The sequence below is a fragment of the Crocuta crocuta genome, unplaced genomic scaffold, assembly GCF_008692635.1.
Source record: "Crocuta crocuta isolate KB4526 unplaced genomic scaffold, BGI_CrCroc_1.0 scaffold231, whole genome shotgun sequence".
NCBI lineage: Eukaryota > Metazoa > Chordata > Mammalia > Carnivora > Hyaenidae > Crocuta > Crocuta crocuta.
In genome coordinates this window covers 6,971,817-6,988,624 of record NW_027528357.1, presented here as the reverse complement: position 1 = coordinate 6,988,624, position 16,808 = coordinate 6,971,817, and positions in this window count along the sequence as shown.

The window sequence follows — 16,808 nt, the reverse complement described above, 5'->3', positions numbered from 1 at the left end:
ATGTATACTCAGTGGGTAAGATTTCATAAAGATAGTAATGGTTACTGCTTCATTAAGGACATTTTTAAGTAAAAGTGGCTTTAAAATCATTTATTTATTTACTGTGAGTGTGCAACTGTAAAAATGACAATGATAGTTCGATACCCCTGCCTTGATATGTGCTAAGACACCAGCAGTTTTACCTAGGATCATTTTTTGCCCCCATTTGTTTTATTGTGGTAAAAAATTTTAAACTATAAAATTCCTGGGACACCTGGCTGGCTCACCGGGTAGAATGTGTGACGATTGATCTCAGGGTTGTCAGTTCCAGCCCAGGTTGGAGTAGAGTTTACTTTCAAAATTAATTAACTAATTAATTTTTAAAAACTATACACTTCACCATTTAGCCATTTTAAAGTAGAGTTAGTACTCTCACAGTGTTATACAATCACCACCACTCTTTAGTTCCAGAACATTCTCATTACCTCCAAAGAAAGTCCTATATGCATTAAACAGTTATTCTCCTTCCTCTTTCCACCCAGCCCCTGACAACCACTGATCTGGTTTCTGTCTTTATGGATTTGCCTAGTCTGGACATTTTATATAAATGGAATCATATAATATGTGTCCTTTTGTGTCTGGCTTCTTTCACTTAACATAAGATTTTCAAGGTTTAGCTATGTTATTTAGCATGTATTAGTATATCATTCCTTTTTTTTTTAATGTTTATTTATTTATTTTTGAGGAGAGAGACCACAGGCTGGGGAGGGGCAGAGAGAGAGGGAGACACAAAATCCGAAGCAGGCTCCAGGCTCTGAGCTGCCAGCACAAAGTCCTATGCGGGGCCTGAACTCACAAACTGTGAGATCATGACATGAGCCAGAGTCAGACACTTAACCAACTGAGACACCGAGGCACCACTATCCTTTTTATGGCTGAATAATATTCTATTGTATGAATATACCACACTTTTGATCCATTCATCAGTTGATGGACATTTGGGTTGTTTACAACTTTCAGCGACTGTGAATAACGCTGCCACGAACATTTGTGTACAAGTTTTTGTTCGAACGTGTATGGTCAGCTCTTTTGGAGATATATTGAGGAGCAGCGATGGTGAGGCATATGGCAATTCTAGGTTTAACTTTTTGAGGAACTTTCATACTGCTTTCCATAGCAGCTACAGCATTTTACCTTCTCACCAACAATGTGTTGAGGGGTCCAGTTTCTTCACATCCTCACCAGACTTGTTATTTTCCATTTTGTTATTTAAAAGACTCTTAAAAAAAAAATAAAAAAAAAATAAATAAAAGACTCTTAAATACAGTGAACAAACTGAGGGTTGATGGGGAGGGGAGGTGGGAGAGAGGGGAAAGTGGGTGATGGGCACTGAGGAGGGCACTTGTTGGGACGAGCACTGGGTGTTGTATGTAAGCGATGAATCACAGGAATCTATCCCCCAGACCAAGAGCACACTGTATACACTGTATGTTAGCCAACTTGACAATAGACTGTATTAAATAATAAATAAATAAATAAATAAATAAATGTAATGTCTACATCTAATGTGGGGCTCAAACTCATGACCCTGAGATCAAATTGCATGCTCTACTAACCCAGCCAAGTGCCCCTATTTTTCATTTTTAAAAATTTAAAAATTACACCTAGTGGGTGTAAGGTAGAGTCTCATCACAGACTCACAAATACTTTTGCACCAGAAGTTCAAATGTCAACATAGAAGGGGCAAATAATATTTTAGTATTAATATGACAATATGTTTTATCTCCATGACCCCGTGAAAAGATTTGGGAAGCTGTTAAGGGTCTATGGGCCACCCCTTTGAGAATAACTGCACTAGTAACATGCAGGTAGTGGTGGTGGACTTTTCTTTACATAGTTACTGACATTTTAGATTATTTTTCTTCGCTGCTTGCCTTTCACAAAGGCTGAAGGTGTTTAAAGACAGGAGTTTTTGCATCAGATAGACCTGAGTTTGAATCCCGGCTCCATAAATACTAGTTATGTAATTTTAGGAAAGCTTCCTGATATTTCTGAGCCTCAGTTTCCTTAGCCATCGAATGGGGACAATCACTACATAGAGGGATTTTTATGTTTTTTAATAAGATAATAAGAGTAAGTTGTTTGGTGCATAATGGGCACCCAACAAATGGTAGCCATGAAAAATAGGTGGTATTAATTAATCACATTAATTAATGTGATAAAATTTATTGTGTAAGCAGGGACAATTTTGAAGGTGAAGAAAGCTGTCAAAAATGGCTATGGACAGCAGGCTTTCCCTGCCTCAGACAGGCTGGGACTAAAAAGAAGTTGTAATGATGTGGTTTTGGAGTGGGGTGGGGGGGTGGTCGGGAGCTGATGGCTAAGAAAGAATTCTCAAGAAGTCTCTGATGCAAAAGTATGATTTTACTAAGGTCTGGGACAGGACCCGTGGGCAGAAAGAGCTGTACTGGGGTTGTGAAGAATAACTGATTATAGACTATGGAGTTGGGGGAGGTAAAGGCAAAAAGGAGTTTTCTAGAAAGACTTTCATATGCTAAAAAGGACTCAGTAAGATACTAGAGGCCTAGCTATTGTCAAGCTAAGGTGGTTTTTCCCTCTAGTAAGGCATTAACATTAAGACAGGAGGGAATTTCTAGAAATGTTATACTCTGCCTGTCTCAAGTATTCATCAGTGGGCTGCAGGCCATAAGGAAATTTAATCTTACCTACATTTTCTTCTTGTCTTTGTTCCCCACATCACTATGGAGGGGAGGCGATGTTAGGGATCCAGGAAACGAAGTCTATAAGCTACTGATAAGATTGCCTTTTTCTTGTAAGTCATTAAGACAGTGGCAAACTGATGGAGACTCATGTCCTGCACGACTGATCTCTATCAGTTAACCATTTTTCCCCCCTTTCCTTTGTTCCTGGGTGGCCAGGAGTGCCTGAGGAATGTCACACACATCCCATCTGGGGGGAGGCTGCTAGCTTGTACTTTGCCCTCAGCTTGCCTTTGGCTCCCTCATCAGTAGGAAGTCAGTTTAGCAACAGAAGAGACAGGGTTGCTCACATGTTGTCAGTTAAGGGTGATAACAAACTGGAGGAGTTTTTAAAAGTAGTTTTTTGTTAGGGTCTAATTAGCAAAAGTAGTTGCCAAAGTGCCTTTCCTCGAAGGACATGTTCGTGGCAGTTTACAATAAAAATCCTGGTTAAGAAAATTCATCGTTATGGTNTGGGGATGAGCACTGGGTGTTGTATGGAAACCAACTTGACAATAAACTATTTAAGAAAAAAAATAAACTATACTATTTGCTCAGCAAATAAATATTCTGTTTTTCTTTACAGCACACGAGCACCGGCACATACACAGACTAGCTTCTCATTGCCTCCTTGTCTTTGGAATTTAATGCGTACATGGATTCCTCATACATACACCTTTTAAATGTGATTTTTCTCCTGTTAATCTATCTCGTGTCAATTTGATTAAGTCTAGCTAGAAGGCCCATAGTGGTGGGGAGAGCAAAGGCAAAAAAAAATTAAACTTCCTTATGACTTACAGCCCACTGACAAGTACGTGAGACAGGCAGAGTGACCTTCCTCAAGGAGCTTAGCTGCCTCAATATTAATACTCTGCTAGAGACAAAAGGTAACTTTAGCTTGACATTAGCCCCACCTCCAGGATCCTGGAAGTCTACTTTAACCTATGAAAATCCTTTGGAAACTTCCTTTGTCTCTAACCCCCCAAGATATACGTTAACAATCATCCTCCAAACATCCACCCTGATCATGATTAAGCTTTTACAGTCAGTAGTAAATGACCTTATCCTAACAGCAGCTAGCCCCTCAAGGTCTTGGAAACCTTACTGCCAAATTCCTTAGAGACTTATGCTGCCCCTAACCCTTCCCAGCTTGAAAATGTAGTGGCCAATCACACATAGAGAATAGGGATACAAAGGCTTTTCTTTCCAGGAAGCAGCTTTGTTTGTGCCAGCACAGGCTCAGTAGGCTAAGATGCCAAAAGGCTGAGCCCCAAGCATAGCAGGGGGTTGCCTTTTATACAATTTTTATTCCTGTGTCTTCCCATATATGGTAACATACAGACTGAATGGGCATCTATGTTATAAAGTCATGAGGAAGGTGGCGCCTGTGCACATACCCAGGTTGCCTTCCCTTGTCTTGAGGTTTTCACCACAGTCCTTAGGGAGGGGCTCTACCACAAAAGTATATCATCAGCTACTCCTCAAAACCCCAGCAGCTCTTTCTGCCATGGGCCCTGGCCCTGTGCTTTAATAAAATCACTTTGCACCAAAGACATCTCAAGATTTATTTCTTGACTGTTCACTCCCAAACCCCAACAATGCATGTCAATAGGGCAGAGGAAGGTCTTCCTCCCCAACAATACTGTGTAACCATATTGGGTCCAAATTTTACTTATGTATATATGTTAGAAATAAGCCTATCAACCCAATCAAAGGAGGGACAAGGAGACTCGGAGCACAGTGAAGCGACGCTTTAATCAACGTTCTTTCAAGAGGTGGTGTCTGCTGGACAGGCACACTCGGGGCAGTCACAGCAGACAATTGATCTCCCAGCGTGCAAGTCCCTCCCCTGGTCCCTATTGGCGGAGTACTGCAGAGGTTACAGCCCTACCTGGATGCTGCTTATGCCCACATAAGGCAAAAAGTAGTCAGACTGGAACAAATGTACATTTCCTGAAGCGACACAGAGACTGTCAGTCCCTCTTCCCTTTGTTCTCTGGTTCATACTCATTGCAAAGCCCATGAAAATAAGCCTGCGAAAAGGAGAGGAGGAGAAGAACCAAGAAGTGAAGTGTCTAAAGGTTTGGGATTCCATTGTGTGGGGGGGAGCGGGTGTGGGGTTCATACATATTTCCAATAGGTTGTAAACCTATTGTTAACTAGACAGCACAGCTTTTATTTGGTATTTCTGAAAATGAATCATCTCCCTTATTTCTCACACATATATATGTGTAATTAATATATATATCATATATTACATATAATCAATCATTGGTTACTAAATGCTCATTTCAGACCAACCCAGGACTCCTGAAGATGGATAGCGCATAAACTTTTGAGACCTTGGAGATCAGCAGGATCAGAAGAAGTAAACTTCCTCTTGGTCAGAGGAAGGAAACTAACATTTTGTGAGGGGCCTTACTCAAGGCTCTGTGTAAGGTGTTTCATATATTTAATTCTNGCTTTTATTTGGTATTTCTGAAAATGAATCATCTCCCTTATTTCTCACACAAAGAAAAGAAATGGTTAACTGATAGAGATCACAGTCATACTGGACACGAGTCTCCATCAGTTTACAAATGTCTTAGTAAATTACAAGAAAAAAGCAATCTTATCAGTAGCCTCATCTCCAGAAACCTATGGACTCAGTTTCCTGGAGCCCTGACATCACCTTCCCCTCCAAAGTGATGTGGGAAACAAAGGCAAGAAGGAAACGGCAGGTAAAATTAAACTTCCTCATAACCTGCAGCCCTTGGGCAATACTTGAGGCAAATAGAGTAGAGCACTTCCCCCCAGAACTCCCAACCGTCCAAATGCTAATTAATGCCTTACTAGAGGGAAAACAACCTTAGCTTGACAATTGCCAGGCCTCTGGTATCTTACCAGTCCTCTTTAGCGTATCAAAGTCCTTCTGGAGGCCTCCCCTTTGCCTTTACCTCCCCCAGCTCCAGAGTATATTACCAGTCACCCTCTGCACAACCCCAGCCCAGCTCTTTCTGCCTGTGGGTCCTGTCCCTGTGGACACTCCTATCTCCAGGTAGATAGTGTCAGAATTGAGTTAAATTGTACGATTCAATTCAATTCAACTCAATTCTGACACTACCCAGCTACTGTCAGATAATTGGTTGGTGGTGTGGGGACACCCTCCTCACCCCCTACATAGCAGAAGTGGGAGCAGAATCATTAGTTTGGAAAATGTGGTAAAAGTCTGACTTGAAATTTGACTGAGACTACAAAGGAGTTCCTCAGACTGAGCAGTCGGCTTTACCAAGGAATGGATTTGATCTTCCAATCCAAGGACGAGGCCTTGGGCCTAAGGCCTTTTCTCCTCGCTGCTTCTAACTGCTGTGGACCTCCCCAAGACTTAAGGCCTGGGTTCCAGGTTCTGAAATTCAGTAAGCTCTTTTGTCCCAGAGCTGATGGCTTCAGCAGTTTCTGAAAGACCACCTTGAGATCTTCGCCCTGCTCTCTGTGCAGCTGCACCAGCAGACACAGCACACACAGGTCTCCCGGAGGCTTGGGAGAGGCATACATGTGCAGGAGTGGGAGAAACAGGGAGAAGGGGCAATATTTCCTTTCTAACTTCTTCTTTAAGTAAGCTTTACGCCCACTGTGGGGCTTGAGCTCATGACCCTGAGATCAGAGTCGCATTTTTTACTGACTGGGCCAGCCAGGTGCCCCGCCTTTTTAATTTCTTAAGTGATTAGATTCTTCACATGTGTTCCGGTAACTACATTAGGACATCCAGCTAAACTGTAAGGATAAATTTTACAAAGGAATCTTGGGCATCTTTCATAAAACTACCTCAAGTGTGTATAGTTGAGTGTTGAGTTAGCTATCTGGGTTTTTAACATTTTCCTTTTCTAAGTATTTCCTTTAAAAAATTGTTTTAATGTTTATTTATTTTTGAGATGGAGAGAGAGACAGAGTGCAAGCAGGGGAGGGGCAGAGAGAGAGTGAGATGCAGAATCCAAAGCAGGTTCCAGGCTCTGAGCTGTTGATGCCGGGCTCGAGCTCAGGAACTCAGAGATCATGACTTGAGCTGAAGTTGGATGCTTAACCGGCTGAGCCATCCAGGCGCCCTGAAGTATTTTCAATATTACATGATCTTTTGGGGTTTAATTGCATTCTTACTCTAATGATCACGAGAGAGAGATTTAATTTTTTGTCAGTATCTTCTGATAACTGTATAACCACTAAAACAAAAATCATCCCCACGTCCTCAAGAACTTACCTATTCTGGATAAATACCTTTAGATCAAAGATGTCCCCTCTGTGGGAAATGACTCAGTTGCCATAAACCTTAAATGCAGTGACTTGGTACACCCCAAAGCAGCTAGGATTAGGAAACATTTCTTTTTAGATGGAGCCCTGAAAGTTATCTCACGTAAGGCACACGAAGGCTGGAATTGTCAGGATGGCACTGATAAGGCATCAGCTCATAAGGCAGCCTGCACTGTCAGCGATGTACACTGAACGCTTCTTATCCATCAGGCATAGCCACAGACACACCCCACTCACAAGGAAGTTCTTGGCTTCCGTAGTTTGGCAGGGTTTCATGAATTAATTTTCAGTCTCCTCTGAAAACTCCCAAGCTTATTTTAAGGTTCTATAAAAAATGAAGTTAATATCAGAAAAGGGCTGAATACAGTTCTCTCCTTAAATGCTCTGACAGTCCCAAGAAACTTCTTTATTTTCTATTCTTAATCTTGTCTCCAATCTGTGTCTTCTTTTGACTGCTGCTGCCTCTGTGTCTGTTTTTCTCTCAGTATAGCTTCGTAGAGCATTTACAATGAAGGAACAGGGAAAAGAAAAGCTAAAGAATGCTGGCTCTGAGTGACAGAATGGGAGTATTTTCTGGAGATAACGCTAGGAGAGCCCACTGACTCAACCCATGTGATATGTCAGCCTACAAAAAGGACCCTCCATTAAAGAGAACCCAGTTAAACAGGCCACTGTCTCCAGATGTCACTACTGGGCTTTGATCTTCCAGCTAGTAAAACGCCCCAGCTGAGATTTGATCAATACATTCTGAACCAAGAGCCCATCCGTTTAACCACCGTGACTTGCAGAGTCTATGAGATGTGAGAAAGAAATCGTAGTTGTCTTTAAAGACAGTATGATCACTGCTGATTACTTATGAACATTCCAGTGGAATTCCCAAGAAGTGAGAAACAGAACATTCCAGAAACAGTGAAGTTGAAACGACCTTTGGCTGTAAAATTCAGGACTCCCCGGGTTATGTGTGAAGAAGTTACAAGTTTGCCTAAAGAGATGGGGAGTTGATTGGCTTGACATCCTGACCTTGGGAAGGGTGGGGCTCAAGTGGCCCCAGGAATGACAGGAATCAGAAACATGCAGGCTACCAGGGCTTCCTCTACTCCTGGGCTCTCTCATCTCTGTCTCTGTGTGTTGGCTTTGTTCCATCAAACCAGCTTCCTCTCCATAGCGGGAGATGTAATACTGGCGGTGCCAGCCTCAGGTCCTAACAACTCCGCCACAAACAGGGCATGGTGCTTTCCCCCTCCGGCTGCATTCTGAAGCATTCCTGGGAAGAATTTTCCTTTCCATGGTTGAGGTTAGGTGTCAGTTTCTTGTAGCCATGGGTAAAGTGTTGTGATTGGTTCATTTTGGCTCAAGTGCACACTCCTGTGGCCAAGGATGGGGTGGAAATATAGCTGCTGGGAAATCACCTTGTATTGGATGCCCACTTTTTCATTTCATTTCGTTTCATTTCACTTCATTATTATTTTTTAATTTGCAAGAGAGAGAGAGCAGGGGAGAGAGGCAGAAGGAGGGTGAGAGAGAATCTCACGTAGGCTCCACGCTCAGCGCAGAGCAAGACACCAGGCTTGATTCCACGACCTAAGTGTCCTACTCAATTTCTGCTCAGGTCATGATCTCACAGTTAGTGAGTTCAAGCCATGCATTGGGCTCTGCACTGGCAGTGAGGAGCCTGGTTGGAATTCTTCCTTTCCTCTCTCTCTGCACCCCCCTGCTCGCACTCTCTCTCTCTCAAAATAAGTAAGTAAACACTATAAAAAGGATGATTTTTTTAAAAAAAGAAAAAAAACCAGAAAGCTAGGGGCACTTGGCTGGCTCAGTCAGAAGAGCATGCATCTCTTGATCTTGGGGTCATGAATTTGAGCTCCACATTGGGTGTAGAGATTATTGAAATACTAAACTTCAAAAAACCCATAAGACATGCCTTAAAAAAAGAAAAAAAAAAAAAAAAAAAAAAAAAGCCTNGTTGTGATTGGTTCATTTTGGCTCAAGTGCACACTCCTGTGGCCAAGGATGGGGTGGAAATATAGCTGCTGGGAAATCACCTTGTATTGGATGCCCACTTTTTCATTTCATTTCGTTTCATTTCACTTCATTATTATTTTTTAATTTGCAAGAGAGAGAGAGCAGGGGAGAGAGGCAGAAGGAGGGTGAGAGAGAATCTCACGTAGGCTCCACGCTCAGCGCAGAGCAAGACACCAGGCTTGATTCCACGACCTAAGTGTCCTACTCAATTTCTGCTCAGGTCATGATCTCACAGTTAGTGAGTTCAAGCCATGCATTGGGCTCTGCACTGGCAGTGAGGAGCCTGGTTGGAATTCTTCCTTTCCTCTCTCTCTGCACCCCCCTGCTCGCACTCTCTCTCTCTCAAAATAAGTAAGTAAACACTATAAAAAGGATGATTTTTTTAAAAAAAGAAAAAAAACCAGAAAGCTAGGGGCACTTGGCTGGCTCAGTCAGAAGAGCATGCATCTCTTGATCTTGGGGTCATGAATTTGAGCTCCACATTGGGTGTAGAGATTATTGAAATACTAAACTTCAAAAAACCCATAAGACATGCCTTAAAAAAAAAAAAAAAAAAAAAAAAAAAAGAAGATGCCTGGCTGGCTCAGTCGGCAAAGCACACATCTCTTGATCTCAGGGTTGTGAGTTCAAGCCCCACATTGGGTATAGAGATTACTTCTAAAAAATCTTTAAAAAGAGAAAAGGAACCTATTAAAATTATTAGAGGTAATAAGTTCTTTAAATTGTATATGTAAAAGAAGTGTGCAAGATCATTGTACATTTGAATGCCATAATGCTAAATGGGTTCTGTACCCAATTTTGATTCATGTGTATGTGTGTGTCTGTATAGAGAGGGGGAATTTCCCCACCAAACAAGCAATTTTCAAAACATGAGCTAGTGTCCTAGAATCAACACAGTTTCCACACTATCTACCCAGAGACAGTATCAGATTCCACAGGTGAAGGGCTCAGCACTGTAACACTGCTCCTCACCCTCCACTTCAGATGCCCATGGAAAGCCCAGGTTGATTCTTGTGCTTCCCACAAGGAGCTATAAATTGCATGTTACCATACCCCATCCTGGCTTGGGTTTGATTAACTTGCTAGAGTGGTTCACAGAACTCAAAGAAATATTTTACTTCCTAAGTTACTGGTTTATTATAAAAGAATATAACTCAGGAACAGCCAGATGGAAGAAATGCAAAGTGGGAGAGCCTGGGTGGCTCAGTCGGTTAAGCATTCAACTTTGGCTTAGGTCAAGATCTTGCAGTAGGTAAGTTTGAGCCCCTCATTGGGCTCTGTGCTGACAGCTCAGAGCCCGGAGCCTGCTTTGGATTCTGTGTCTCCGTCTCTTTCTGCCCCCCCGCCCTCCATCTCTCTGTCTCTCAAGAAATAAACATCAAAAATTTAAAAAAAAAAAAAAAAAGGAAATGCAAAGGGCCAGGTATGTGGGAAGGGGTGTGGAGTTTCCACGCCCTCTCTGGGCACACCACTCTTTCTGTGCCAGGTTCACCAATCCAGAGCTCTCCACACCGTGCCATTTTGGGTTTGTATGGAGGCTCCGTGATTTAGTCATGATTGATTAAATCACTGGCCAATGATGATTGAACTCAAATTCCAGTCCCTCTCCCTTCCTTGAAAGTGAGGGGTCAGGTGGGACTGAAGTTTCCAACCCTCTAATCAGAAGGTTGGCTTCCCTGGCAACAAGCCCCCACCCTTACGTTTTTCCAAAACTCAGTTGTGCTGGAAAGGGACTTCTTATAAATAGAACAAAACATGCATTTAACTGCAATGGCTCTAAAGCAATTTCAAGAACTGAGGACAAGAGAACCAATACTATGACAGAAAACACTCCTGTTGCTCTTATCGGCTCAAGAAATTCCAAGGGTTTTGGGTGCTCTGAGTCAGGAGCCATAGACAAAGACCAAATATAATAAGAAATAAAGTTTGGTCATTCAGATGATTTCTTATGAATCATAATATCGCTGATTTCTTTTTTTGTTTGTGCAAATATTGAATTATTGAGGATTAACTCAAGACACACAACATTTGAGGAAATCATAAAATTGTGGGGCACCTGGGTGGCTCAGTAAGTTGAGCATCTAACTTCGGCTCAGATCATGATCTCATGGTTCGTGAGTTCGAGTCCCACATTGGGATCACTGCTGTCAGCATGGAGCCCCTTTTGGATCCTCTGTCCCCCTGTCTCTCTGCACCTCCCCTTCTCACTCTTTCCCTCTCTCTCTCTCTCAAAAATAAACATTTTTTAAAAAGGAGAAAATCATAAAATTGTAACATGAATAAATGAGGATAAGAATAAACGGACAGATACATAAGATTCCAAGTTGAGAAATTTTTTTTAAGTTTATTTATGCATTTTGAAGGGTGGGAAGGGCCAGAGAGAGAGGAAGAGAGAGAGAATTCCAAGCAGGCTCCTCACTGTCAGTGTAGAACTCATGAATCACATCACGGCCTGAGCTAAAATCAAGAGTTGGACACTTAACCAGCTGAGCCACCCAGGTGCCCCAGATCAGAATTTTAAATTACAGAAGACAATAATTTCTAACTGGATGTAATATATAGGTTTATGCATCACTGATGCATTATCAGTGGAAGTTATAAAGGAATAGAAAATAGAACTTGACGATTTGATAGTCACCAGGAGGACCAAAGAACTCAAAATGAATTTCTAAATATGTATATATTTACATAAAACTGTTGTGTCATATTTGAAACATTTTAGAAAGTAATGAAAACCAAAACATTAGAGTACTGGGTTAAAAGAAGATAAATTGCCCAGGGGATTCTATTCCACTGTTCATATGTTACAAAATTAATGTCTGATGAAACAGAAGCCATATGACAGCTGGAGAAAGGGGTGGGGGGAGGGGGGCAGTGGTTGGTAATTCTGTTCCCAGCTTGCCTCTCTGCCTCCCTGAGCTCCTGCCGTTCACTTGGCTCAGTGGTCTCAGGGCCTTGCCGGGTCTCTTCTCTACTCAGACCATCACTGTGGTGCCATATCTGGTATCCAACCAGAAAGTGGTATTCTCTTGGGCTGGGGTTGCCTGCGTAGTTGGGAGATCCAAACTGCTCGTTCTAGCCCAGCTTCATCACATAGAGACAGTGGGAGTATCAGACACCAACTCGGTTCTATCAAAGCAGGACTTTCTTTAAAAAATTTAAAAATGTTTGTTTATTTTTGAGAGAGAGAGAGAGAGAAAGAGAGAGAGCGCACACGCAAGCAGAGGAGGAGCAGAGAGAGAGGGAGACACAGAATCTGAAGCAGGCTCCAGGCCCTGAGCTGTCAGCACGGAGCCCGATGAGGGACTCGAACTCCTGAACCATGAGATCATGACCTGAGCCAAAGTTAGAGGCCCGAATGACTGAGCCACCCAGGTGCCCCAGGACTTTCTTTCTTTTAAAAAAATGTTTTTTTAATGTTTATTTTTGAGAGAGAGTGCGAGTGGGGTAGGGGCAAAGAGAGGGAGATAGAGAATCCAAAGGGTGTTCCGCTCTGTCAGTGCAAAGCCTGGTGTGGGGCTCGAACTCTCGAACTGAGATCATGACCTGAACCAAAGTTGGATGCTCGACTGACCGACGCACTCAGGTGCTCCAGAGCAGGACTTTCTTACCAGCAGTTTCTTGTAGCAGGTCCCTAAGCTCCTAAGTTCTTGTTTCAAGTTCCTTGGGAGCCTGAGGTAGAAGGGAAGGTTTGGATGGTTATGGCTGATAGAGGTGGATTGAGAATTCCTGTTCCTCTGATTCTAAGAATATAGTCTCTGACTATTCTTATAGTTAGAGAATACAATACAGTATATTCTATATATTCTGTATATATCTGCATTATTTATTTTATGATACAGTATAAACTAACTGCAAATCTTCCCAAATCATTGCTAAAATAAAGATTATGGTGGTGACTAGATATCAGGATACAGAAAAATTTATTTAGATTTCTATTTATTCTTTATGCTGCAGTGAATTTGAAACCGTTCAGAGGCCCAAATATTAAAAAAAAAAAATACATGAAAACAGAATAGCATTGAAACAGGTGCGATGCCTTAGCCTGGGCAGTAAAAATGAGGTCTCATTACAAGTAACCTCAGCACAACAAGGGTCATATACGACACGCCCACAGCTAACATCATACTCACTGGTGAAAGACTGAAAGGGTTTCCTGGAAGATGCCTGTTCTCACCGCTCCTGGCCAGCGTAGTGCTGGGGTCCTCGCCTGAGCGGTCAGGCAAGAGGAAAAACTAAAAGGCATTCGCATCAGAGAGGAAGAAGTAAAACCGACTCCGTTTGCAGATGATGTGGCCCTATTTATAGAAAATCTTAGACTCCACCAAAAAAACCTGTTAGAACTAATGAATGAATTTGGTAGAGTTGCACGATACAGAAGTAACATACATTTCTCGACAGAAATCAGTTGAGTTTCTATACTCTAACTATGAAATATCTGAAAACATGAAAACAAAAGAAAAAGAATCCTCTTTATAATAACAATATATTTGATATATAATATATTTTGATATATAATCAAAAACAATAAAGTACTTAGGAATAAATTTTAATCAAGGAGGTAAAAGATTTGTACCCTGAAAACAATTTTAAAAATCTGAAGAAGACAGATAAATGGAAAGATATTTAATATTCACAGATCAGAACTAAAATTGCTAAGATGTACATACTATCCAAAGCCATCCATAGGTCCAGTGTAATCCCTGTAAAAATTCCAGGTGCATATTGTACAGATAGAAAAACAAGCCTAAAATTCACATAGAATCACAAAAAACTGAAATATAGCCAAAGCAATCATGAGAAAGAACAGAGCTGGAAGCATCACGCTTCCTGTTTCAAATTACAGGATAAGGTTATAGTAATCAAAACAGTATGGCACCTGGGTGGCACCATCAGTTAAGCATCCAAATCTTGATCTCAGATCAGCTCATGATCTCACAGTTTCTTGAGTTCAAGCCCCAAGTCGGGCTCTGTGCTGACAGCTCAGAGTCTGCTGGAGATTCTCTCTCTCTTTCTCTCTCTCTGATCCTACCCTACTCGCACTCTCTCTGTCTCTCTTAAAATAAATAAGCAAACTTAAACAAACAAATAAACACTTACATAGACAAATGGGATAGAGAGTCCAAAGATGCATCCTGGCATATATGGTCAGCTAATATTTGACATGGTAGTCAAGAATAGTCAGTGGGGAAAGAATAGTCTTATCAATAAATGGTGCTGGGCAAACTGGGTAATCATATGCAAAAATGATGAAATTAAATCCCTATTTTACACCACTCACAAATATTAACTCAAAACGGATTAAAGACTTAAACATAAAACTGAAAACTGTAAAACTCCTAGTAGAAAACATAGGGAAAAGTGTTCTTGACATTGATTGCAACAAGTTTTTGGATATGACACCAAAAACACAGTCAACAAAGGCAAAAATAAAAAGCTTCTGCACAGTAAATGAAACTATCAATGCAATGAAAATGCAACCTATGAAATAGGAGAAAATATTTGCAAACTATCTATCTGATAAGGGGTTAACAGCCAAAATATATAAGGAACTCATATAACCCAACAGTAAAAAAAAATTAGATTAAAAAATGGGCAGAGGATCTAAACAGACATTTCTCTAAAGAAGACATACACACGGCTAACAGGTAGACGAAAGATGCTCAGCATCGGTAATCATTAGGGAGCTGCAAACCAAAAGCATAATGAGATATCACCTCAGACCTGTTGCAGTGGTTGTTATTAAAAAGAAAAGCAATAACAAGTGTTGGCAAAGATGTGGAGACAAAGGAACATTTGTGCACTGTTGGTAGGAATGTAAATCGGGGCAGGCACTATAGAAAACACTAAGGAGGTTCCTCAAAAAATAAAAAATAGAACTACCGTGTGGTCCAACAATCCTACTTCTGGATATATATCCAAAGGAGATGAAATAAGGATCTCAAAAATATATCTGCACTTCCATGTTTATTGCCATATTATTCTCAATAATCCACATATGGAAACAACCAACATATGGAAATGAATGGATAAAGAAGATACAGTATAGATGTACAATGGATTATTTAGTAACAAGAAAGAAAGACATCCTGCCATTTGCAACATTATGGATGAATCTTGAGGACATAATGCTAAGAGAAAGACAAGCACTATATGATTTCACTTATGTATGGAATTTAAAAACTGCAAACTTAGGGGGTCTGGCTGGCTCACTTAGTAGAGCATGTGACTCTTGATCTCAGGGTTGTGAGTTCGAGCCCCACATTGGGTGTAGAGATTACTCAAAAATAGAATCTTTAAATAAAAATAAGAAGGCTGAACTCATAGAAACAAGGAGTAGAATAGTGTTAACAGAGACGGGGAGGTCGGGGGAAAACGGGAGATGTCAGTCAAAGGATGCAAACCTCTACTTATAACATGAGCAAATCCTGGGAATATAATGTACAACATGGTGACATGGTCGACAATATTGTATTATATTACTTTAAGGGTGCTGCTAAGAGAGTAGATCTTAAGTTTTCTCATCATACACCGAAAAATGGTAATAATGTTAAGGGGTTAACTACCTTTCTTGGGGTAAACATTTTGCAACATATACATGCACCAAATCATCCCGGTGTATACCTTAAACTTACACAATGTGATCTGTCCATTTTATCTCAATAAAACTGGAAGGAAAGCAAAAGGATAAAAGCAATAAATTGTATTTTTCAGTCCTTTGCCTCCATCTGCTTCTGTGAGACCTCTCAGCATCCACAATAATTTTGAGAATTTCCAGGGGTTTTCTCACAAGAGCTCAATTCCATATGGCACCCATCATTCCTGCTCCAGACCCACCACGGCTGCCGCTGCTATTGCAGATGGCATGGTGGCTCTCAGCATTCATATGTTGATGTCCTACCATCCAGACCCCAGAATGTGACCTTATTTGGAAACAGAGTGTTTGTAGAAATAATTAGTTACATCTAGTTAGGATGAGGTCCTACTCCCTAATCCAGTATGACTGGTGTCCTTATAAAAAGAGGAAATTTAGGGGGGTGCCTGGGTGGCTCAGTTGGTTAAGTGACTGACTTCAGCTCAGGTCAGGATCTCACAGTTTGTGAGTACAAGCCCCACATCAGGCTCTGTGTGGACAGCTCAGACCCTGTAGCCTGCTTCAGATTCTGTGTCTCCCTCTCTCTCTGTGTCTCCCCTGCTCATTCATTCTCTCTCTCTCTCTCTCTCAAAAATAAATAAATATTTTTTAAAAAAAGAGGAAATTTAGGGATGCCTGCATGGTTCAGTTGGTTAAACATCTGACTCTTGATTTTGGCTTAGGTCATGATCTCATGGTTTATGAGCTTGAGCCCCAAGTCAGGTTCTGTGCTGAACTGCGGATCCTGCTTGGGATTCTCTCTCTCTCTCCCTCTCTCTCTCTCCCTCTCCCTCTTTCCCTTTCCCGCTCATTCTCTCTCTTTCTCAAAGTAAATAAATAGACTTAAAAAATATTTAAAAAGAGGAAATTTGGACACAGACATGCACACAGGGAGAATATCATATAAAGATGAAGGCACAGATGATAGTGATGGTTCTACACGCCAAGGAACACCAAAGACCACAGGAAACCACCTAGGGAGGGAGAGGCATAGAACAGATTCTCTCTCGTGACCCTCCGAAGGAAGCAACACTGCCTGCACTGTGGTCCGGAATTCTAGCCTCCGGACCTGTGAGACGCCATGTTTCTGTTATTTAAGCCACCCCGTTTGAGATGCCTTATTACGT